At 47.4% G+C, this 25,521-nt stretch overlaps 1 protein-coding gene across 11 annotated transcripts in view; it reads left to right on the forward strand.

The window, feature by feature from the left end:
* The window catches only part of FRMD4A (FERM domain containing 4A), a 614,318-nt gene that overhangs the window by 379,050 nt on the left and 209,747 nt on the right, over positions 1-25,521 (forward strand). The window contains exon 1 of one of the 11 annotated variants that reach the window (XM_072749478.1): positions 13,835-13,981. The exons of the other annotated variants lie outside the window; for them this stretch is intronic. The gene's annotated coding sequence lies outside the window, so the exon portion shown is untranslated. Of the gene's footprint in view, positions 1-13,834; positions 13,982-25,521 lie in introns of those variants that run through there. 11 annotated transcript variants of the gene reach the window in all.

Genomic DNA, 25,521 nt, shown 5'->3' on the forward strand with positions numbered 1-25,521 from the left:
AAAAAGAATAAGTTTGCCCCGGCGCACCTGAGTGGTGCAGTCAGATAAGCATCCGACTGTTGATTAGGTCCTGAGATCAAGCCCCACACTGGGCTCCGCGCTGGGTGTGGAACCTGCTTAAGATTCTGTCTCTGACTCTCGCTGCCTGTTCTCCCTCTCAAAAAACAAAAACAAACCAACAAAAATGAATAAGCAAGCCCCATACAATATTTGGGGCTACACACATAGTTTTGTGTGTTGACCTGAAATTCAAATTTAACTGGACATGCTGTATTTTATCTGGCAATCCTAGTGATAGCTGAGTTACACCCTGCAGGAATGAAGAAGCAAATCAAGTGAACATCATAAGAATGCTGTCGAATGAGTGAGTAACTGGGAGGCAAAGACTTCAGGCAGAGGAAACAGTAGGAGCAAAGGTTCTGGCCAACTGTAATAGTGAAAACTTAGAAATACCTTGCTCCTCGGTAAGAGAAAGATAAATAATTTGTGCACTATTTGTACAGTGGAGTCAAATGGATGGACTAAATTTAAATGTGTCAATATTGATAAATCTCAAAAACATTATGTTGAATGAAAAATAGTGAAAAGATAAAAATCTATTTGGTTGCATCTCTGTAAGGTTTAAAAACACACAAAACAGCAAACTGTAGTCATTGTTCATGACTACAATTCATGTGAATCAAAGGACAAAGCAATCATGAGAATGCTATAGAGCAACTTTAGGAGAGCCTTCACCTCTGGGGAGTGAAAGAGAAAAATTTAGAGGTGAGAGGTATGGTTCTCTTTCTCTCTGTCTCTCTCCCCCTCTCTCACAGTAAGATAGTCAATCTACATATGGAAAAATGTGTATAGATCTTGAGGGCTTTATGTTGAGTGAGATAAGCCAGACAGAGAAAGACAGATACTGTAAGATGTCTCTTATATGTGGGATCCAAAGAAGACAAACTCATAAAAGCCAGAGTAGATAGATCGATGGTTACCAGAGTCCGACAGGGGAGAGAATGGGAGAAATGTAGTTTAAAGGCACAAACTTGCAACTAGTAAGTAACTGAGTTCTGGAGATCTCATGCACAGCACAGTGATTACAGTCCACAATATTGTATAATAAACTTTGAAGTTGCAAAGAAACTGGACCTTAATTCTTTTCACCACAGAAAAGAAATAACAATTATGTGACATGATAGAGGTTTTAGAGTGGCAAACTGCAAAGTGTAAATGTATCAAACCAGTCCATGGTACACCACAAACCTACATAATGTTCTACATCGATTATATCTCAATAAAAAAAAAAAATAGAGAGGCAGTACAAAGCCAATAAGGCCAAATGCTCCATCTTCATGGTAGTTATTTACTACTCTATGTTCTGCACTTTTCTGAATGCTTATGTGTTTTATTTAAAATACTTTTTGAGGAAGGACAGCAAAATTTAAAGAAAAAGAATTTTAGGTAACTTTGTAATATGAGGAACTCAGTACAGTAGGAAGTAACTGGTGAGTGTGTAAATATTTGATCTAGCAACAATCCTCTGCAGATATGGGTCCGTAGGTGGCAAATATTGGTGCACAGTGCTCGTGACCTAGTGGGAGAAGCTGTCTGTTCTAATCCTGGATGTCCCGCAAATTCACGGGGAGCCCTGAGGCTGGTGAGGAACTCCTCAGCACCTGTTTCCTTATCCATCCAGCAGAGGTGCTAACAGAAGCCTGTAGCCCTCAGCGCGTGACTGTGAATAATGAGCAGGACCACAGCTGGGCAGGCACTGTAAGGATCCCAGGATGGAGCAGTCAGAGCATTTTGTTTTGTCTAATCTGGAACCCCCATTGGATTTCCCACTGAACCGGAGATCAAACAGATATGAAAATCAGGCTCATTTCCTACTTCCCTCTCCAGAGGGAAATTGAATTTAGACTCCTAAGAGATGGAACATGATCTTGGAGGCTCTGCGTCACTAACTTGCTGAGTGACCCAGGGTGACCAGGGTCTGCATGGTCAGAAGGAAATGGAAGTTCACACGTGGGTGTGGGTATGCTGTATCACACATCTGCAGATGAGATGGAGCCACCCTTTAGAGACAAGTGCTGAGACCGATGGTCTTTCCTAGGGGCATCCATTTAAAGCACACGGTATACCCTCAACAGGTGAATGAAGTGGTGGGCTCCATAAATGGACTTAAATCCATTGAGTTACACCCTAAAGTTAATCACAGATGAGCAGAGTGAACATTCTCTACGAGGAGAGGGCATGCGGTGTACTCAGAGGAAAGGAAGGGAATCCAGGACACAGTTATTTAGGGCAAGGATATTTCCTATGATTTATTTACAGGGCTTAGCTCACCTGGGATCTCATTAAAGCTCCCAACACTTAGGTATAGGGCTTCAACCAAGAATCAACATCTAATATACCAAGCAAAGGGGCATTATGCAGACACAAAAGCTGCCAGATTTCATGGTCTTAGATGACGCAGATAATGCAAGTAAGAATATTAATAGCATATGTTTTATTAAACACACGCTCCGTGCCCAAAGCTCCACATACATAATGCAGTACAATCCTCAGAGCAAACCTACGGAGTGGGAGCCTGAGAGAAGTTTAGAACTCGTTCGCCTAAGGCGACACAACTAGTAAGTTGTTGACTTGTGGTTGAAAACTAGGCAGTCCAGTGCCGTAGTCTGCACTCCAAACCACAAGAACGGTTGATTCTAGGCATCTTTGGGCAAGAAAGTGGATCCTAACCCTTGTTCCAGCCTTCTAGGTAGACAGATAAGGAATGCCCTGCCCCAAGATTCAGCGGACCTGTTCAAAGCCCTAGGCTAACCATAAGGATCATGGTAAAAATAGAATCCTTACATAACTGTTGTAATAGTATATACCCAGAATTATGTCAGATTAGCAAACTGGGGGTGCCTGGGTGGCTCAGTTGATTAAGCATCTGCCTTCAGCTCAGGTCATGGTCTCAGGGTCCTGGGATCAAGTCCCACATCAGGCTCCCTGCTCAGTGGGGAGCCTGCTTCTCTTTCTCCGTCTATGTACACACTCTGTCTCAAATAAATAAATAAATCTTAAAAAAAAAAAAAAGATTAGCAAACTGGAGGCCAGCAGTGACCAAGTTATGCCCATCATTGGATGGAGACTACCTCCATGGGTCTGCAGAGCTCTGCTTGGGTGGTAATGATTTTAAAGGGCAGGGTCAGTGTCATGGCAGTGATCAGCAAAACTGTCACATAGCTGAATATTCTCTTTGGTGCTTCCTGTTTCCTTTTCCTTCCTCCAGCTCCCCCTCCACCCACCCACTCCACCAGAAACCAGTTCCAAGACGCTTCTTCCTAGGAGTCCTTCACTGACCGATTTCTGCTTTGGCTCCAAATTAAGCCTCAGTGGACAGAACACACTGGAGGCTTTGGAGACAGACACCCATTGAAATGTGCCCCTTTCTGGGTGTGGACTTTTGGCAAGTTACTCAATGTTTCTGAGCCTCAATTTCTGGTTCTACACAATGGGAATTAATAATACCCACTCTGTAGTGTTGCCTCGAGGATTGTAGAGGATGCACATGGTGTGCCCAGCACCACTCAGTAAATATGAGCAATGAGGACAGTGATGATGATGAGTAGCTAGTCCCATTTTAGCTGTTAACTGTTTGCAAGGGAATTTCTTTGTAAGGGACACAGGGGGCCATTCTCTGAAGATTCTAAAGATGCTCTCTTCTCCCTCTACCGCATGGCCCCTCTTCTAACAGAACTCTAGACCAAAACTGGCCTCGGGCGTCCTGGCCTCTACTTAGGATCAGCTGTTCAGACCATACTGTTTATTTGCTCGTTTTGGATTTTTTCTTAAAGGTTTTATTTATTTATTCCTGAGAGACTCACAGAGAGAGGCAGAGAAGCAGACTCCCTGCAGGGAGCCTGACGTGGGACTCGATCCCGGGACTCTGGGATCACGACCTGAACCAAAGGCAGATACTCAACCATCTAGCCACCCAGATGCCCCTGTTTTGGATTTTTGAGGCACTAAAAGTAGAATAGGAGAAAAGACCCAGGGAGATCTTCTCAAGAACACACCCAAGAAGGTGAAAGAATATAAACAAAGGGAGTTCTTTAGGCTTCTGCAAGCCAATGCCAGAACAATTTAGTCACTAGGTAGACATGAAAAGGAGAGATGGAAGGACAACCATGTTAAGATAGAAATTATCCCCGCTGGATTACTTACGTATTTTGATTAGGTCTCCACAAACACAGGAATCTTTAGAACATATTGCAAGCATTCCAAAAAAGCTGGGCTTTGATGTTGGCGTGTTAGCATCATGAGCGGCCCGAGCCCATTTACGAGAGACAGAGCCTACTTACAGTTTCAGATTGGCCATAATTTAGGCCGCCTTTATTAAGACAATTATATGGAATTGCTTATAAACACTGGTCAAATGCTGTTCTCAACCATCACAGGGTCTTCTCCTTTTTTTTTTTTTTTATTAGCAAGATGGATTTAATTATAAAAATCTATTGAGTAATTATCACAACGCTCGGCCAAAAGAAAGTGATAAAGCAAAATTAAATACACCATGTACAGATTAATACATTTTGAGGACTTGGGATGCAATGCAGTTCTTAAACAAAGCATTGCCATGATTTCTACCTGTGAGGAATTGCCAGTGGAGTGACGAATACAGGCATATGTGGATTTCCACATATGATATGTGCATATGATAAAGTGCTACACTCTACAGATACACATGGGCTCTCTGGGAGCGCTGGGGGGGTGCCTCCGGAGTGCTTCCCGGAAAGTGTGAAGAGCAAGGGGGGGTAGGTGAAGGGAGAAGAAGGAGGCCTCCTGAGCAGAAGTGCAGTGTGAGCAAGACAGGGGACCTGCATGTGCTTCTCGCCTGCTGGGAGGTGGCAAGCAGGGAAGCGGCTGCACAGGCAGGAGAGAGTGGTAAGCAAAAGGAAGATAGGGATGTGCCCTCCCATGTCCCAGCCCCAGCCGGTGCCTACTGATGAATATATACTAAGGCAGGCGCTTTACCCCTGGTGTTTTACCCCTGGTGCAAGAGCAGATGTTTTCAGAATGCAGCAACATGTTCCTATTTCATTTTTGATAGGGAGGTGACCAGATAGGAAGGGTGTCCATCGGAATTACATTCTTTTATTTTTAAAGATTTTATTTACTTATTGGAGAGAGTGCATGCGCATGTGCACACATGCGAGTACCTGAGTGAGGGGAGGGACAGAGGGAGAGGGAGAAGCAGACCCCCGCTGAGCAGGGAGCTGGATGGGAGACTTGATCCAAGGACCACGGGATATGACCTGAGCTGAAGGCGGATGCTTAACCAATTGAGCCATCAAGGTGCCCCTGGCAGAAATAGACTCTTTAAACCCTAATTCTTGGGCAGCCCGGGTGGCTCAGCGGTTTAGCACCACCTTGGGCCCAGGGCCTAATCCTGGAGACCCAGGATCCAGTCCCATGTCGGGCTCCCTGCGTGGAGCCTGCTTCTCCCTCTGCCTGTGTCTCTGCCTCTCTCTGTGTCTCTCATGAATAAATAAATAAATAAAATCTTTAAAAATAAATAAATAAATAATAAACCACAATTCTACATCTGACAATGTTCATTCATTCATCGAGTCATCCCTTCAACGAATATTTATTGAACGTTTAATATGTGCTAGGGACTGTTTTAGCTGAGTGGAGTCAGTAATAAACAAAACAGACATAAATCCTTGCTCTCCTGGGAGGGACAGGTAATAGAGCACATAAGTGAATAAGTTGTATACAGACGTTAGAAGGTGATTAGGACAATCGAGAATAAAACAGGGAAGACATTAGGGTGAAGGGTAGTAGCAGGAGGGCAAGTGGGACGAATTGCCATTTTTAAGGAAGATGGTCATAGATCACTGGGATTTGGAGCATTTAAAGAATTGAGCAATACAGTTATGAAAGGAAAACCTCCCCCCATTCCTCTGTATTAAAAAGGAAAAAAAAAAAAAAGATGGTCAGAAAAGATCTCATTAAGAAAAGATCTCACTGGGACGCCTGGGTGGCTCAGCAGTTGAGCGTCTGCCTTTGGATCAGGGCATGGTCCCGGGATGCCAGGATTGAGTCCCATATCAGGCTCCCTGCATGGAGCCTGCTTCTCCCTCTGCCTGTGTCTCTGCCTGTCTCTCATGAATACATAAATAAAATCTTAAAAAAAAAAAAAAGATCTCACTAATAAGGTAACATTTGAGCAGAGATCTGAAAAAAAAATGCCGCCTTGCTTCTCCTGATATCTGGGGAAGTGCATTCCAGGCAGAAGGAAGTGCAAAGGCCCTGGGGCTAGAAAGCCTGAAGAGTAGGGACTATAGCAGGGACGCCAGGGTGCCTGGAGCAAAGTCAAGGTCAAAGTGGAAGAGTAGTATCCACTCAGCTGACCAGCAGAATCAACAACACAGGAACTTGTTAGAAATGTAAATTATTATACCTCCCAACCTCCTACTCAGACTATGAATCAGAAATCAGGTGTGTGTGTGTGGGGGGAGGGGTGAGACCCAGCATCGTTTTGATAGCCTTCCAGTTGCTCTTGATGCTGGCTTAAGTCTGAGAACCACCGTCTTAGAACTGGGTCCAGAGACCCCCCTCTTTCCCTACCTTTTTTATTTTCCAGCCAGATACCTCTTTTTGAGTTTTTTTTTTTTTAATATTTTATTTGTTTATTTGAGAAAGAGAGAGAGAGAGAAAGAGAGAGAGAGAGAGAATGAGCAGTGGGGAGGGACAGAGGAAGAAGGAGAAGCAGATTCTCTGCTGAGCAGGGAGCCCAACATGGGACTCAATCCTAGGATCTTCGGACCATGACCTGAGCCAAAGGCAGACCTCCAACTGACTGAGCCACCCAGGTGCCCCTGAGGGGTTTTTTTGTTTTTTGTTTTTAAGAGTTATTTATTTATTTAAGAGAGAAAGAGAGCATGAGCAGGAGGGGTAGAGGGAGAGGAGAAGAGAATCTCCAGCAGACTCTGGTTGAGCTCTGAGTCTGACACAGGGCTCCATATCAAAACCTTGAGATCATTACCTGAGCCAAAAGCAAGAGTCAGACGCCTGACTGTGCCACCCAGGTGCCCCTCTATTGGAGTTCTGATTGTATGTATCCAATCTCCATCTCAACAGGTAGCTGAACCAGCTTCCTATTTGGTGTATGAGAACTCTAGAAATTTGCTACACTAAACTTACCAAATTCATAATGTGAACTATGACAATTCTTTGCCATAATAATTGGGGGTAGGTCAGATTCGGTTTTGGTAGCTGAATAAATTGTCATATCACAAACATGACAGCTTCCAACCCCATGTCAACTCCAAGAAACTGATACGCCTTTTTCTCCCTGGGGCACAGGTGTCCATGTTCTCATGAATCCTGGGGCTCTTCCTCCCACACAGATTCATCATTTCAATATCTTCTTATTGCTTGCCTACAAGATTGATTGATTGATTGATGCCACCGGCACATAAAGCCGCCACACTATGAGAAGTTACAACTAGAAACAGAATACTTGCTGAATTTTTTTTTCCATTCAATCTCACAAATATTTCTGTCTTAACTTCCTTTATAATGAGGCAATGGGCCAACAAACAAATAATAGGTATCGAGTTCCAGCTGATAGACGTTGTGCTAGGCACTGTAAGGAATGCAAAGCCATCACATGCTTGAAATTGGCAGGTAAGATGAGTGTTAATAAGACCACCTCTGAAGTTAGGTGGCCAGGGTTTGCTAACTGGCTGTTGTGTACTTACCAGGGATAGGACCTGAGGTGAGTTGTAAAACCTCCCTGTGCCAGGGTGCCTGGGTGGCTCAGTCTGTTAAGTGTCTGACTTTGGCTTAGGTCATGATCTCAGGGTCCTGGGATCAAATCCCGCATGGGACTCTGTGCTCAATGGGGAATCTGTTGGAGATTCTCTCCTGCCTCTCCCCTTGCTCATTCCTTCTCTCCCTCCCTCCCAAATTAGTAAAATCTTAAATAAATAAAACCTCTCTGTGCCTTAATTTCCTTCATCCTAAATGGTGTTAATAATAGTACCAACCTCATAGGGCTGGTGAGAAGATTAAATGAGGTTATATGTAAAGCACATAATCAGTTCTGGTGCTTGGTAAGTGCCGAGTGTTGACTATGGTTATTAATACCTATTTCTGAGTAAACAGAAAGGGTTGGGTGAGAGAGCTAATAATCTATGCATTTGAGCATGTTTCTAATGTACACCAGTTTCATGCGGTGGTACTCACTGTAATACAGCTGCTCCCGGGGGCTCCAAATTACATTAATTAGCCTGTGATGTTTTGATTGATTCTTGTCTGTGTTTCAGAAAGAAAAGACTTGCCCTGGGTTTTTGTTGCCCTGAGTTGAGGCGGTCAAAACCATGAATCCCAACCAGGAAAAAATAATAAGCAATAATCTAATGTAACGAGAACATAACAAGATTATAAAACATAGCTATTAAAAAAAACGATATTGCTATTCGAAAAAAATAACAAAACACAGCTATTAAATGATCTTCGTGTACCCCAGGGAACAGGGTTTTAAGTACTTGCTGTCAAGCCATGAAAGGAGATAGAATTCTTTCTTTTTGATCGAAGTGGTTCAGAATTGGCCTTGAATTAGGCAGAGTGAGGAGAAAAAAGGATTGGGTATAAAAATATAACAGGGTTCACTTAAGATCTCAAACACTTCAACCTGCCCCAGAGGGGTCTTGCCGTATCCTTAAAATCTGGTTGGAGTATGGAAGGGAAAGAGGCAAAATGGAATGTAACTGTCTGTCCCCGTAGTTAGGAACTAATGTTTCAGTTCAAGTTTCGGTCACATCCATGTACCATCCAAGGCCAACCATGATTCAGTCCATTATTAAGACCATGTATAAAGTAAATTTGCAGGCTTGCTCACCGTGATTGTTAATATATAGATATGGGAGTCAAGCATGAAAGATGAGGGCTTGGAGTCAAAAAAGGATGACTTTGGGTTCAAATCCAATTAACAGAATCACCTTAGCGAGTTACTTGACCTTTTCAAGGCCCCAAGTGCCTCATCTGTAGAAAGGGAACAAAAATAGTTTCCATCCCATAGGAATCTTGGGATGATGAAAATAATCAATGTTTGGAAAGTTCAGAGCACTGTGCCTGGTACAGAGGACGTATTCATAATAATGTTAGATATCATCATCAGTTGTATGGTTGTGAAAATCTTTGGTATGTGTTGAACCCATAGTCTTCGTATGGCTGGAGATAGATAGTATCATCAGGCTCATTGTTTAAAAGGTGAAGAAATGGGCACCAAAGAGTTAAGAGACTCATTGAAGGTGACACTGGACCTTCTGGGTGGGAGTCCAGGGCTATTCCATGTTACTGGAACAGATTATGTGGCCCAGACCCAGACCTATGCCCACACTGGCATCTGTCCTCAGCGAGGCAGTGACACAAAGGCAGAAGTATGGGCCATTTTCTTCACCACTAGTGGTGGTCTGGCCAAGACCTGAACTGAGGAACCTTCTGCCAATAGCCCATTTACCGCCCAGAATTTGTTTTGGAAAGCTGTGACTTCAGATCCCAGAGTTAAGAACCGGATACTTTTTTCACTAGTGTAGCAGGTATAATTTTTGCTCTGCGACTCTGGGTGTATAAAACGTCACACTAACTACTTCTCTAAACCCAGGGAAATCTGACTACATCTTCCTTCCCCATCCCCCAGCTCCCATTGTACCTTAAAAAAAAAGGGGTCTCTTGTTTATCAATCCAGCATAGTTGCCACTACATGCTCAGGGCCCAAGAACTCAAGGAGCATTTTAAAGTCAAAGACTCCATCCCTGGGGGGGCCAAACCCCAAGATCCTTTGCTGTGCCAAGAGACACCTCTTAGAACTTAGTACCCCTGTACACCCAGTGTCTGCATGCTGTCGGATGTCTGGCGCCCTCTTGGGGCACTACACAGAGTAAGGGCCTCTCCAATCACAGATGTTACTCCTTTCCTTCTGGCGGTGCTGCTGCCTCTCTCCATCCCCTATTTCCAAGCCTCAGAACACCTCTCCACTCTTTGAGAGTTCAGCCCTTTTCAAAATAAAATTCCCCAAACTCTATGCAAGAGGCAAGGGGAACCCCAGACATTCAAGTCTCAAAATCCTGCTCACCCTGTGGAAGGGCAAAGGAAAAGTAGTTCTCCTTCTCCTTTCTGAATCTTCTCAGGCAGGGAAAGGAAACACAGAGGCAAATGTCCAGAAATCAGCCTGCCACGTTTCTTTTCCTTTTTTTCGGAATTAGGCTCTTCAAAAAGTATTAAACTCAGGCTGAAAATGGAAACACTATAGTCTTTCATCAAGACTGCATGTTAGGGCTGGCCGATGGACGGACACTTTGCAAAGATCCTTTGATTCTCTATGCCTTTGCAAGTAACTGCCTGAATTCTTGGTGGTGGAATCAGCTGCTCTTCGGAAAACAAACCATTACAGAATTCCGACTGGCAAGGCTTGCCATCCATCAACTCCAAGGATCACCACTGGTGAGACAGAGGATAAATTTCCTTCATATGTCCATTAACTTCCAGATAATTTAAGTTTGAATTTTATCTCATTCATCAAGTTTTACCATGGCCTATTTCTCTAGGCACTTAAATTCTTCAAATACAATTTTCTTCCCTAAATTTTTAGCCTTTCTTCTTCTTCTTTTTCTTATTTTTTTTTTTTTAGCCTTTCTTAGTCTGTGCCCCAAACACATAGGGCATGGGGGGGTAAAGAGATCTTGTGCCAGGACTAGCCCAGGCCACAAGGACAGAGTGAGAATAAAACACATAAAGGCCCTCCCAGGGCTTATGCTTATACAGTTAGGCCCTCTCCTAAGTGTTTTATGTACAGTGATTCATTTCATCCTCATAAAAACCTTACTATTCTCATTTCAAAGATGAGAAAACTGAGGCCCAGAGAGGTTAAGAAACTTGCCTAAGGCTACACAGCTAGCAAGTGGCCAAGGCAAGATTCAAGGCCAGGCAGTCTGAGCACTTAACACAGGGCTATGAACACAGATTGTGGTTAAGTGTTAAAAGGAAATATACAGGATAATGACACAAAGACTATCTGGTGAGGAGGGGGTGGGGGGATTTTCCATGTGTTGATCAGGAAAGGTTATCTAGGAGGCAGCAGTGTTTGAGCTAAAATCTGAAGGAAGACAAGAATCCAGCTATACAAAGAGTGGGGCTGGGATGACAGATGAGTATTCCAGGCAGAAGGAACAAGAGATGCAAAAAAGCCAGGAGGAGAAAGAGTCTCTTAAAGGCAGAAATGTGGCCCATGCAACAAAGCAGAATAACATGGGATGGGTATGGAGGAGATGCTTTCAGGAGCAAGGAGAAGCCATGCTTAGTCACAGGGATTATGACATGATCAGAGTTGTTTCTGAAGTCACCTGCTGCTAGGTGACAAGGGGATGAGAATATAAGGGACTTAGAAGAGGGTTTTGTAGCTGAGGGTACAGGGTGACATGGACCCTGGTGGTATCAGGTGGCAAGAGATAAGGCTGGATGGATCAGGAGGGCCTGGTGCTCAGGACATTCTGGCCATCTAAGGAAGTGTGGGCTTTATTCTGAAGAACCAGAGAAGCCCTGAACAGGTTGAAGCAAAGAAGTCCCATGCTCAGATCTGAGTTCTAGGAGAATGAGCAGAGCTGGTGTGACAAGGTGTTGGAGGGACGAGTCCACAGTCCAGTTAGGAGGCTGCTGGGGACCTCATAGTGAAAGGTAAGGGGGACTCATTGAGGCTGAGGCTGGGGCTATTCATTCAGCAAAGACTAACGTCACCAGGCATGGTTGGATCAAGTCAGGCAAGGGGCTGCTCTTGACGAATTTTCCAGAGCCATCTATGAGGACAGGCTTGGTGATAGTGTGAGTATAAGGAATGAGAGAAAGGAAAAAGATAAAAGACCCCTGTAGCCCTGTTCTTGGCATTTGGGGTGGCGGGGGTGGGGGGGAGGGAAGCCTGCTCAGAAAGATGGGGAACCTGGAAAGAGGATTTGCCAATGGGATAAGTTCAGGTCAGGACAAATAAACAGTTCCATTGGCCAAGGCGGAAAAGCAGCAGGTAGATGGAGAAGCAACCTAATGACTCTTCGAAGGATGGGAACTAAGTACCCCAAGAGAAAGGTCTGAGCACTATCACCCCTTCACTAGCTGATGCAGTCAAAACAGATCCGCGCTGGAAATGCTCTTCCAAAGAAATAGCCTTCCCTCTGAGGGACTCAACTATATCACGAGAGAATCGGGCTTTGCATTAGAGTGACCTTCAGGGACTCCCAAAGTACAGGAACATCCCGTTTAATCACAGCTTTCTGTGACTCAGGTTCAGATAATCAAGTGTCCCCAGTCACGAGTCTGTGATGACAACAGGTTGAAATAAAATAGATAATCCTTATTACAGGTGTCCGTTCCCCTTTCCCCAATGCTAACCGTATACAGATTCCCTTCTGTTGGCTCGGAGACCTCTGGAACTGCCAGAAATTTCCACCAGAGATCTTTAGAGAAAAAATACCCAAACTGTGCCTAGAAAGAGTTAATTTTGGGTCAGAGCGCGAGAGAGACTGCAGTGTTTCTTTTTATTACGAATTTTTGAGTCTTTGCTCCCGCCAGTGTCAGGGAAATAACGGTGCTAGATCTAACAGATCCTTCAACTGTGGTGAAAGGGGAAGTCATCTCTCCCTCAAAGGATGGATGGATGGTTGGATGGATGGATGGATGGATGGGGAGATGTTGGGATTTCAAGCGATGCGTAAACTCTAGGGAAAGATTTTACCCCTGAGACAAGCCGGCTTTCCCACCCAGAATAAGCGGGTGCTCCTGTCTGCCTCTCCCTTTATTTTATCAAACCATGTTTTGACAATTCGTGGGAAAAAAAAAGAAAAGAAAAGAACGTGTCTAGGGCAAACTGAGCTGCCGAAGCAATAAACATTTAGACACATCACGCGAACTGAGTTATTGTTCTTGGTGGGGGTACTCTGAGTTTGTTTCTCCTTTTTGGAAAGAGAACGTGTCAGCCAGTCTCCCCCCCCCCCCCCCCCCCCAGGCCTCCTGAAACGCGAGTCTCCTCCTCCCGGTCACCGCCGCGAATCCTTGACAATAGCAAGACTAGGTCTAAGACCCAAGACTAGGTCACCTCGCAGGAACTCCCATTTCCAGAGTTGAGGGCGATAAAGCCCCCGACGACTGGACGGCCCCGGGGGGCGGGGGCTGCGTCTGCGTCTGCGGCCGCGGGGTGGGGGCCCCCGGAGGGTCCCGCGGGCGGGGCGGGGGCGGGGGCGCGGGGGCTGCCGGCTCCAGGACCCCGCTGCTGCTCCTCCTCCTCCTCCCCCTCCCCCTCCGCTCGCCCCGCGGCCCCTCGGGCTCGGGCCGCTCGCGGGACCTAACTTGGCCCCGACTGCGTGCGCGGCGGCGAGGAGCCCGAGGCTGAGCTCCCGCGGCGCGCACCGCTGCCCGCCCGCAGCCCCCGCGGTCCGCCTGCAGCCCCCGCGGTCCGCCTGCAGCGCGCGGGGGGCGGGGGCGCGCCGGGGGCGGGGCGGGGGCGGGGCGGGCGCGGGGCGGGGCGGCGGGAGGGCGGCGGGAGGGCGCCCCGCAGCACGCGGCGGGCCGGGAGGGCCGGGAGGGGCGGGGCGGGGCGGGGCGGGGCGGGGCGGCGGGCGCCCTGGCGCGGGGCCAGGCTCGGCGTGAGCGGCGCGAGCGGGCGATGGGCTGACGGCGGACCGGCGGGGCGGGGCGGGGCGGGGCGGGGCGGGGGCCGTGCGGCGGCGGCGGCGGCGGCGGCGGCGGCGGCGGGGGCGCGCGGGGACCCGGCGGGGCGGCTGCGGCCGCGGCGGGGGCGGGGGCGGGGGCGGAGGCGCCGGGCGCGGATGCCGCCTGCTAGGCCGCGGGCCTGCGCGCCCCGGGGCGAATGGGACGCCGGTTTCGGGGGATCCGCCGCTGCAAACCCGAAGTTCCTCGGCTCCTAGCGAAGCGCAACAAATAAAAGGTAATGTGTCTTTGTTCCCCGGCCGCGGCGGCCGGCAGGCGGCTGGCCGTGCAGCACTTCTGTGCCCGCTTTTACGTGCTGGGCCGGTGGAAGGGACGTGACACTTCTTCACTGGAAGCGTAGAGTAGTTAATGTCGCGGATGTGACATTTTTCTTTCTTTTTTTTTTTTTTTTTTCAATGCACACCCACGTGCGGCACCTACTACACTCCCTTCTGCTACCCGCCCCCTCCCCCACACACTTTCTCTGGCATCTCAGCCTCACGCTGTCTTGAATTTTCCCAGGGAGAAAGGAGAGGACATCGCTGAAAGCAGACCCGGGTGGGATTTTATTCCATTTTATTTTGTAAGAAAAACCGTTTTTATGGAAGTGACAGGGGAGTCCTGTCCTGTGGGTGCCCGAGGGGCAGGAGGCAGGCAGATGATCCTGCTAGAACAGATTGCTCTTTTACATTCCAAATGGCTGCAGCAAGTTTGATGCATGGAGAAAGGGGGAGGAGGACGGCAGGAGACCTTCTGAGGGACGCGGTCATTTAAAAATGACCAAACGCGATGCTTCTGCGTTGCAGACACAAGCCCAGACGTTCGTGCCTATTGCATCTCGGAAAGATCAACCGGTCCTGCAGTTTGAAAGCTGCGTGGGCCGCCCCTGTGTAACCGGGAACCCGGTGCCTTTCTCCAGTACCTTGCGAGCAGAGTAACTGCTCAGTAGATTCAAGCAAATTCTGCAAAATTTCCGAGGGATGGCCCTTCTAATAATAGCCCTGGCGGTGGTTTCCTAATAGACATACTCATTCTGAATGATGCAGCCATGCCAGCCTGCCGGAAGCTCAGCTTGCTGAGCGAGGCGATCCAATGCCGGTAAAGGACTCCCTGACCCCACCATGAATGGATGAGGCTTTCTCCCCTATGAATGGAACATCCCAGTAGAGGCTGCTAGCGCTAGTCTGGCGTCTTTCAGTTTGAATCCGCACAGCTTCTCCTGAGAGGGATTCACAGAACACCTAAGGCAGGCACGTTTCTAAATCTGAGCTGCTCAGTGGTGACAGCCTAGGCAGTATTGGAGTAGCTACTGGCCTATCCTTACACACCTGGTCTGGCTGACTTGGTCTGCATTTACCCGATTGGTCTAAGTCAGGGTTTAGAGCAGCTGCTTAGACACCTCTTCTGGCTCAGCATCCCCTAAGTCTCATTCTTTTCCAACAGAGTGATTTTGCCAGGTGTGGGAAAGCACCAGCCAGAGAGCCAGGAGCAAACTTCTGACTTCATCCAGGGAAGCCCCTGCCAACCCTGGGGAAGTACTTCAGGCATTGGATGCAAAAATCGATACCTTGTATTTACTGGAACTTAGCTGTGTGTGCCATCTTGAAAATGTGCAACAAAGTGTGGACATTATAGCGGACAAGGGAGGACGCATTTCACTGTTTTGTTTCTGGTGTCTACATCGCTTCGTGTTCATTCATAGCGTTTGACCCCATTTCTTTGGAGTCTGACTTGGATAAGGCCAGAAGGCCAGACTGTCAGATCAGCAGAAATCTAATTTTGATTCTCAAAGTGTCACTTATCTCCTGCAACCCAGAGTATCAGGGGCTGAGCCACTTCTTTTGGCCGAGGGAACCATTCTGCTGCAAATGAAATCTGTATTTATTTAAGGCACAACGGGAATGATGGTCATGCAGCAAATAGATTGGAATCCATTTGGTCCTGAGAGGTTAAATAGCCACAGTTAATGTAATTGGAAACAATATTTGGACTTGCTCTGAAATCAATACTATATTGTCTTGCCGATGAATAGAATGTTGCCTCCTGATAACTTGGAATGAAGTTTTGCATGATGTACAAAGTTGTGTGGGTAGGAGTAACCTTATAGGAAAAAAAAAAAAAAAGAAAGATTAAAGTCTTCTTGTATTAAAGGGAAGCACTGTTCTTAGAAATGAGGATCAGAAAATCCCTCCACCCTCTTTTGTTCTGACCAAGTGTGATCTGCCGCTGCCATTGCTGTATTCTCTTTGGCACTTGTCTTGAACTAATTTTATTAATAAGACTTGTTATTTATGGCATAGGGCCTCTTGGTGATTTGCAGATGCTGTTGCCAAGTCCCCTGATAGCCTGGCAGGTGGCTAGTGCCATTAGCATTATCTTGTCGTTGGGGAAACTGAGGCCCCTTGAGGTTCTGTGAGTCGCTGATTTCATAATCCATGAGAAGTGCACCCCAGATGTGTACAGTGCTTAGTTGTTGTTTTTTTTTAAGATTTTATCCATTCATTCATGAGAGACACACACACAGAGAGAGAGAGAGGCAGAGACACAGGCAGAGGGAGAAGCAGGCTCCATGCAGGGAGCCCGATGTGGGACTTGATCCCGAGACTCCAGGATCACACCCTGGGCTGGAGGTGGCACTAAACCACTGGGCCACCCAGGGATCCCCAATAGTGCTCAGTTTTATTATAACAGCAAAGTTACAGGCTGAGGTCAGAGAACAAGCCAAAAAGAGTGAGTCCTTGCTTGAGTTCTGGAACTGGGGGAAGGCTCTGTAGACTACTGGGTTTGCCAGCGTTTGTCAGGATGGGGCCCTGGAATCAACCTTGATGAGTTGAGGGGAAAAAATGTGATGGGTTTGCAGTGGGAAAGGCAGTGAGAGATGAAGGTCCAGGAAGTCTTGTATGAGGGGACCTGCCAGTACCAGTGTGCTTCAGTCAGTGTGGGATGGAGTAAGACCCCTTCTGCAGGAGATCACTCCTGACTTTACTGCCTATGTGTACCACTTGTGTTCACGTTATTGGGTGTGTGTGTGTGTGTGTGTGTGTGTGTAAGACACAGTTCTACTCACATGCCATATACTATCTGTTGTAAGGGTTGCGATTAGCCTAACACTGAATGAACAAGTGATTTCAAATATAAAGTTTTGATCTTAGACAATTTTGAATACACAAATACTTCTTTTTTTAAGAAAAAAGAAGGAATAGTACAGCCTCTGGAGAATTTCTAGTTTAATAGGTCAAAATGAGAAGTAGGCAGGATCACGGTTAAAGAACTCTTGAGGCCATTTTAATCCACTCTCTACACAGTATCAGAATGGAGAAGTCTGGATTCAGTGATGACTTCAGTTCACATCTTCTGTTTTCTAGATTCCACCTGCTGGGTCAATAAAATTTTGGCAGAAATTGATTTAGGCTTAGTCATAGTGAAAATCTCAGCATCTCAGTTAGAGATGGTTTCTGAGACCTCACAGGAACATAAGCCTTGGGATAAAGATCTTCCAATGTTTTTTCAAACTTAAGTCCCCAAAAACCCTCATCCCTTGAGCAAAGGCACCTCAGGCTCATATTTCCTGAGGACCTCCCCACGACACTGGTTGTTTATCGCACCTTCCTGCTTCTGATTCTTTGCTGTCCATTTCTTTCTGAAATGTAATGAGAGTAACGAAAGACGTTACAGGAGTTGAAGTGAGAAACGGAGTAACGGGGATCATTCCCTCAGTTGCATAGGATACACAGATACTTGAACTTAATGCAGTAAGCAAGAGTGGAGACAGTAAAGACAGTAAAGAATCCAGGGGAGGAGGCCACTGTTGGGGAGTGGATTTGCATATTTTACCTTGTTTTCATTGAAGCCCTTTTCGGACTGTGGTACCTTGGTCTTTTTATTTTTCTCCCAAGACATCTAATCTGAAAAAGCTGGTACAGTAGTAGCTCTTGGAGCTCTGAGCTTCAGGGTCACCAGTGCACACACAGGCCTGCTGGTTTCACTGCTTTGCCCTGCAAGAAGTTTTCTGAATCAGCATAAAACTGGCTTATCAGAAAGTCTCTCCACAGCAATTTCCTCTCCTTCCCTAAATCCATCAGCTCCCACCCTTTCCTGTGTCCCAGGCGATCAGCATGTCTTTCTCGTATAAGGAATAATTTGGACACACTCTTACACTTATGGCAGTCAGTTCTACCACTAGAAGCATCGCCCTAAGAATATTGATCACTACGCCTCTCTTCCTCTCAGAGAAGATGATCAGAGCTTTTGCTCCTAGTTAGTGAATTGCATTAATGCTTATTTGGGTGCTTGTGTGTGTGTGTGTGTGTGTGTGTGTGTATGTATGTGTATATGTGTTCAGCTCACAATTGTATCGGTGGAAATTAGGGATTTATTTCCCCCCAAAAAGAAGTACTTTTCTCTTTGAAGATGGAAATTACTGCCAAGAATCAAGACCATGGTTATTGGAAGGAATGTGCAAAATAGAAGGGATCTGGTTTAGGTCAGTGGCCTTATTATTACCAAAGAAGAATCAAGAAAAATAGCCAAATAAAAATCAAGGCTGGTAGCTACAGTGGGAACTGAGTGAGTAGGTACAGGCCTGGTTAACTGATTCAGACATGCAGCATCTAGGCTCTAGCTTGTGAGGCTAGATCTCCATCATCTGTGGTGGTTTCTGGTTTTTGTTTTAAAGTTGGAGCCCTGGCCATTCCAGGATGCAGTATAAGAAGAAACTAGTTGTCTAAGGTCAAGAATATCTGTACCTGCACACCCTCCCCCCAAACTCTGATTCCGATCCCATGGGTCTTCTAGTAAGAGCAACTATTTGCCAGTCCATGGTTCACTGAATGCTCACTGCTTTGGACTCCCTGATCATGATGGGCACTCAGTGGATCCTGCTGGAATAAGTAAATCCCGGACTGACTTTATTATGCCATGCTCCCACGTGGATATGGTTAGGCATCTTCAGGACACCCTGTGGCCTAAAGTAAAATGGATCCTGTTGGGTCTTCCTGTGTCTACCTTGTCCTAGTCTGTCCTGTGGCGCGGCCCCTCTTTCAGAGTTGGTCAGGCCTTGCCAGGCATAGGGCCAGAAGTCTTGGTATGGATGCAGAACACGAAACCTTTTAACAATAATTTTCACTTCAAATTAACCAAAAGCTGTCCCCCCAAACTTAAACCTACAGCTCCACAGTTTCCATCAAGATGAGCCTGTTCTTCTCATGATTCAGTCTTCTTTGCAGGGCTTTTGCCTTCTTTGTCCTTGCTGTATGAAGAATGCATGAAAAAAAAGGCGTGTAATGGGGAATTAGATTGATAATGCATGACAGCGAATGGAAATGATGATCGGAGAGTTGCCAGGCTGTGCCATTCATAACCATAAAATGCACAATTATGCTCTCACCACATGCCTGCGAACAAGTGTATAGAAGTGACAAACCCAAACTAGGAAACCGAATAGTGTGGAGCCATCTGGAGCTGGGCAGTTATACCTACAGCCTGAGCTGAGGAATGCCGGGCTGGCTTCCCCGTTCCTCTGCTCTTGCTGGCTACCCCCAATACGCATCAGCTACTCATTTCTCTGTGGCTCGGGGTGTGGGGGGGACAAGAACCAGATTGGAGCTGAACACAATGGAGAGCAGTGTCCTGCCTTCTGAATCCTCTTTTATTGGGAGGGTTGAGTGTTTTGTAACAGAGTGACTACAGAGTGACCAGTAACACAGATGTAGCCTGCAGGTCTTGGCTGGAGGCAGAGGCCTTGAACCCGGCAGAGGAGCAGGGGTCGATATCACACTGAATGTTCAGTGCGGACTGTGAACCACATGCAAACCTGATTTGGGGATTATCAGCCAGGTCAAAGATTTCAGAAAGAGTTCTAGGAATGGGAAGGGGGTATATAGATCCTTTTAACAGCTGAGGAGAGCCTTACAGATGTTCAGGGACCTTGCCAGGGCCTCAGTTACAGTACCAAGACTAAAGTCCCCAGCATCTGACAAGGATTTAGATGGGGCATGGAAGTATGGTGGGCAAAGAGTGGAACCTGAGCCATATCTGGTGTGGGTTTGATTACCGGTTCCGCCTCTTGCTAGCTATGGGGCCTTGGGTGAGTTATTGAATCACTGAATCTCTCCAGACTTCATTTTTTTTTTTTTAATTGGCAAGAGAAGTTACATTCAAAGGAACCAGTGAGACACACTCTGTGAAACACCTAGGACACAAATATGAGAGACTTTAAAATATATATATTTTATTTATTCATGAGAGACACAGAGAGAAGAGAGAGGCAGAGACACAGGCAGAGGGAAAAGCAGGCTCCATGCAGGGAGCCCAGTGCAGGACTCGATCCCGGGACTCCAGGCTCATGCCCTGAGCCAATGGCAGGCGCTAAACCGCTGAGCCACCCAGGGATCCCCGAGAGACTTTTTTAGAATAAGTGATGTTGTCTTCATATCCTTGCCCCTCAGCCCCCACCCCCACCCCCAGCATGACTTGCTTATATCACTGGAGGGTTCAGCACTGCTAACTGCAGGGGCTTTAGAACACACAGTGGGGTGTGAGAAGGCCACTGGCCCTGGAAGTGGAGGTATGACTCGAGTAGGTGGTACCTCCTCACCTACGATCCTGAGACACATTTTGTAAAGAGAAAGTAGCAGAAGGGGAACAGCCATTGGCTCTGATGCTACATAAGTGTCACCTGACCTTCCAGAAAGACTTCTGCAGGATCACCCCAGCAATCCTCACCTCTTAGGATGGAAAAGGCTTACTAAGAGTGGTCGGCATCCCTCCACATCTGTGAGACTCTGTTGAGTCTGGGAGGTTGATAGGGTTTGAGTGTGGGTTGGAGGTGGGGAAGGAAGAGAAGAGAGATGATTCTGCTTTGGCACTGAAAATCAGAGGTTTTGGATTCTTCACTTTTCAAAAATGATTAGAAAGGGCTTTTATCTTGCAAAAGAATACTTATCTTACAAAAAGATGGTAATGCCATCTTTTTCTTCACAACAAAGGCAAAAAATCCAATCACTGTGTCACATTCTTTGGTTACTTCCTATTCGTTACCATTATTAGGAAGAATTTCACCTTCTATTTACCTTCTTTATGTTTCACTCAAGTAATTAATGCAGAGACTGAATGGCAGAAACAAGCCTAGAATCTGAGTGTAGTGGATGCTTGTGGGGGCATTTTCTCATTGTACCTCCCACCTGAAAATAACTGGGAGTTTCTCTGTAGCATGAGAAACCAACATACCAATTTGCATAATATTCATCAGAAATTATTTAAGCTCTTAATAAACTTCTGGGTGTTAAATAAATCAGAATGAGAGATGGCCCATCATCTGGAGGCAGATTCAGAAGGCACACAGGCTGCAGCATAAGAACATTAAAAAAATATAAAAACAAGGGACATATTTATAGAATGTCATAGCCTTATCCAGGACAAGGATATATTTTAGGTGCAGCCTCAGGGACATGCGCATGGAAATAGTTTGCCTGGACAGTTTTATACTCTTGGCTTTGGTTTTCCGTTGGAAATGGGTGGAAAAGACAGTGTGTGAGCATGCGTGCTTGTCTGACAGGCGGGAGCTATAGGAAGCCCACGTCCCTGCCACAGCCCTGCAGGTTCCCCAGCGGCCTGGGGGTGACCAGGGGGACAGCACGCAGCATTGGCTCCTGCGCTTGTCCCCAGGCCCTCCTGAGGGGGGCCGCCTGTCACACTTGCTTTGGAGTGGCCAGTTCTCCATGTGGCTCTTTATCCATATTCTCCCAGTTTGGCTCACCCTCCGACAGAATTCCGGGGTGAGCCAAGGTGCTGCCCAGCCTCCCTTCCTACCACCACGTGTACCCGTGTGGTGGTTTGGCTGCTGCTCCTCCTCCGCTCCATCAGGGCGCATCGTCCTGTGGTAAACGAGTCACAGGTAGCCTGGCCCTTCCTCCTGGCTGCAGTACTGGTGGCTAAGTTCTCGAAGCCTTTGCCATACGTTCCTCCAGCGCTTTGCTCCTGTGTTTCCTTCCCAGGTTCCTTCGGGGTGAGGTGCCCACTCAGGGCTCACGGGGGACTGTAAGGTCACCGCCTTAGCACGGGCACCGCCTCCCCATGCTCTCGCCGCCCCCCCCTTCACTTCCCGCGGCCCCCGGGACTCACCGGAGGGACCCACCGCAGCCTGGCAGCCCGCATCTCGGCCTGTCTGGGCCGCCCCGAGACACCAGGGGCCCGGGAGCTTAGAGGTGACAGACGTTGCCTCACTTCTGGAGGCTGCGTGCCCGAGCAAGGCGCCTGCAGGTTCCGTGGCGGGTGAGGGCCGGCTCCCTGGTTCACAGATGGCTCGCTCCACGCCACGTCCTCACGAGGCGGAAGGCACAAGTGAGCTCCCTGGGCGCTGATCTCTCCACCGAGGGCTGCACTCCCTGACCTAATCCCCTCCCAGAGGCCTCGCTTCAAGAAACCGTCACCTGCAGGTTAGGACCCACACCTGACTTTCTTAGGTGTGGGTGGGGAGGGGCAGGGGTGGCCGTCTTGGGCCCACCCACACAGCCACACACCCCCTCGCCTTTCCCCAAGCACGTTTGGCCCTTTCTGGATGTCAGCCTCCTGCTAATGCTCGTTCTTGGGCTTGAGCGGCCCCTGCCATCCCTCCTGGGCCTGGGACACCCCTTCTGCGGCGGCTGAATTCCAAGCTGCTACCTCCTGCTGTTCCCCCAGACAGAGCGCCTCTCCCTCCTTTATTCTCCCAAAGCATCCTGATGGCTCGCTCCGCTTTGATCTCCTGAATGGGGATGGCCTGTTCATGTGTGTCGCACACCTTTCTAAGGAAGGACCGTGTCATATTTATCTTTGGTTCTGCAGCACCCGATATTATGTCTGACATTTGGTGGGTGCTCAGAAATATAAATGAGTAATTATTTGTTACGTCACGCCGTGTCCCGTTTCGTTGCTTGTGTGCAAATGGCTAGAATGAGTTTTTCCCTGCGTAAGCCTGGGGTTTTACCCCTCTGCTAGCTCTTCTCTCTCTGCTTTTCAGCCGGGATATCTCTCTCTGGATGTGCCTGTGTCAGAGGGCCAGGGAGTAAGGATGGTACAGCACAACTGCCATCCTTTATACGAGGGCTGCTCTTGCAAAGCCCAGCTGGCAGGACGGCAGAAAGTACCTGAGCATCCCAGTCCTATCATCTAGTCGTTCAGTCGGTCATTCAACACACACCTAATGTTGTGCCGCATACGTCCCAGGAATGTATCTTTGAGCAAAACTGATCAAGATTCTTGTCCCCAGGGAGCTTGAAGTCCAAGAGGAAGAGGTGGACAGCAAATGTAGTGAAGTATACAGAAGGCGGCCAATGCTATAGGGAAAAGAAAGCAGAGGCCAGAAAGTCTGGCAAGGTTACCATCTTAAATACAGGATCAGAAGAGACTCTATGGAAAGGTGATATGTTTTTAAATTTTATTTATTTATTCATGAGAGAGAGAAAGAGACAGGCAGAGGCAGAGAAGCAGGCTCCATGCAGGGAGCCCAGTGCAGGACTCAATCCTGGGACTCCAGGATCACACTCTGGGCCAAAGGGAGGCACCAAACTGCTGAGCCACCCAGGGATCCCATGGAAAGGTGATATTTTGAGCAGAGCTTTGAAGGATGTGAAGAGGTGAGCCACATGAATGCCTAGGGAGACATTCCAGGCAGATGAAGGAGCTCATCAAAGGCTCTGGGAGGGAAGAGTGTCCCAGAGGGAATAGTAAGGAAATGAGTGTGGAAGGGCAGACTGAGTAGGGGGAGCATAGAGGTGGGTCTGTGTGGGGCCTTGAAGGTGTCCAGCTGAGGGGTACGGGTTTGGGGAGCACCATGGCCCCACTTGGGCTGCACAGGGAGGGTTTGGGTACTGTGTAGGGCTAGATTGTGAGGCCAGGAGGTGCCAGATGGGTGGCTGTTGTAAGAATCAGGCAAGTGATAAAGTATTGATGAAGTGTTCTGGGTCTGGGTAATTTAGAGAGAACCAAGATTTTCTAGTATGCTGGGTGTGCAATGTGAGATGAAGAAGGAAATCCCCAACTGGGTCCTAAAGAACAGAATGTGGTGATGGAGTGGCTGTTATGAGCAGGGAAAGCTGTGGGTGGAGGTGGCTGAGGAAGAAGGTAGGTCAGCAGTTCTGTTTGGCACATGCTGAGTCTCAGATCTTAACAGATAGCTAAATGCAGATGTTGAGCGGGCGGGTTTGTACAGAATCACAGACAGGCCTGGGAAAGGTAGGCAGTCCAGGTGAAGATGCAAAGTAGGGCTCAGCCACCTAGAGATGATATGTAACGATTCCAGGCCTCAATCCTGAATATGACATCTGGGGAAAAAACTGTAAGCACCAAACTTCAAATAAAAAGAATATAGGATACAAAGAAATGAACTGGGGCACCTGGGTGGCTCAGTCGGTTAAGCATCTGCCTTCAGCTCAGTCAGGATCCTGGAGTCCTGGGATCGAGCCCTGGTTCATGCTCCCTGCTCAGTGGGAGCCTGCTTCTCCCTCTGCCTCTCCCCTGCATGCGCTCTCTCTCTCTCAAATAAATAAGTAAAATCAGAAAAAAAGAAAGAAAGAGAGAGGGAGGGAGGGAGGGAGGGACGGAGGGAAAGAAAGAGAAAGAAAGAAGAAAAAGAAAGGAAAGGTGGAAGGAAGGAAAGGAAAGGAAAGGAAAGGAAAGGAAAGGGAAGAAAGAAAGAAAGAAAGAAAGAAAGAAAGAAAGAAAGAAAGAAAGAAAGAAAATGAAGCAATTCCTGGAACATGAAGAGCTCTATGTACTCCTGAGGTAGAGCTCTTTGTATCCTCCTGAGGGTCTTTCTCTTTTCTGATATATGAAAAGAATATCTCTAACCCTTATGCTTTAATCAGATTTGTTGATAGGCCATTGACATGCATACAAGGAAACTGCATGTGTCCACAGCCATGAAGCCATCACCACCATCAAGAACTTGGAACTCCAAATTTTCAATCCGTGATCTTTCCTGAGACTCTTGTGTGTCTAAAGCTCTGTGGCAGGTGCAGGAAAGATCTAAACTGTAGCCACTACCCCTGCCTCCTGTAATTTGTTCTGATGCAACATCCTGGCGTCCCCTACACAGTCCCCTCTTCTAAGGCCTGTGCTCTTCTAAAGGACGCTCAAGTTTGGTGACCACAGGGTTTGGAATGACCATTTGAGGGCAGTGCTACTGGTTAAATCAGGAAAGAGGAGAGATTAAGAACCCTGCTATCCTTTTGTCCGTTCTGATGCAGGCAAAAACACACACCCCGGGATCCCTGGGTGGCGCAGCGGTTTAGCGCCTGCCTTTGACCCAGGGCGCGATCCTGGAGACCCGGGATCGAGTCCCACGTCGGGCTCCCGGTGCATGGAGCTGCTTCTCCCTCTGCCTATGTCTCTGCCCCCCTCTCTCTCTCTCTCTGTGACTATCATAAATAAATAAAAATTTTTAAAAAAACACACACCCCATTCCTCCTTCTGTGGAGACAGCCCAGACAGCAGGCTCAGCTCCATCCTTATTTTTTATGTGTCCGCAACACAATAATTACCTCTCATCGAAAGCTTTGAGAAGTTGTTCTGTGTCTAATCAGAATTTTTTTTTAAGATTTTATTTATTTATTCATGATAGACACACAGAGAGAAACAGAGACACAGACAGAGGGAGAAGCAGGCTCCATGGAAGGAGCCCAGTGTGGGACTCAATCCCGACCCTAGGTCACACCCTGAGCAAAAGGCAGATGCTCAACCACTGAGCCACCAGACGTCCCATCCAATCAGAACTTTTTATTTGACTAGCAGATACAACAT

Source organism: Vulpes vulpes, chromosome 2 (assembly GCF_048418805.1).
Source record: "Vulpes vulpes isolate BD-2025 chromosome 2, VulVul3, whole genome shotgun sequence".
In the NCBI taxonomy this organism is placed as follows: Eukaryota; Metazoa; Chordata; class Mammalia; order Carnivora; family Canidae; genus Vulpes; species Vulpes vulpes.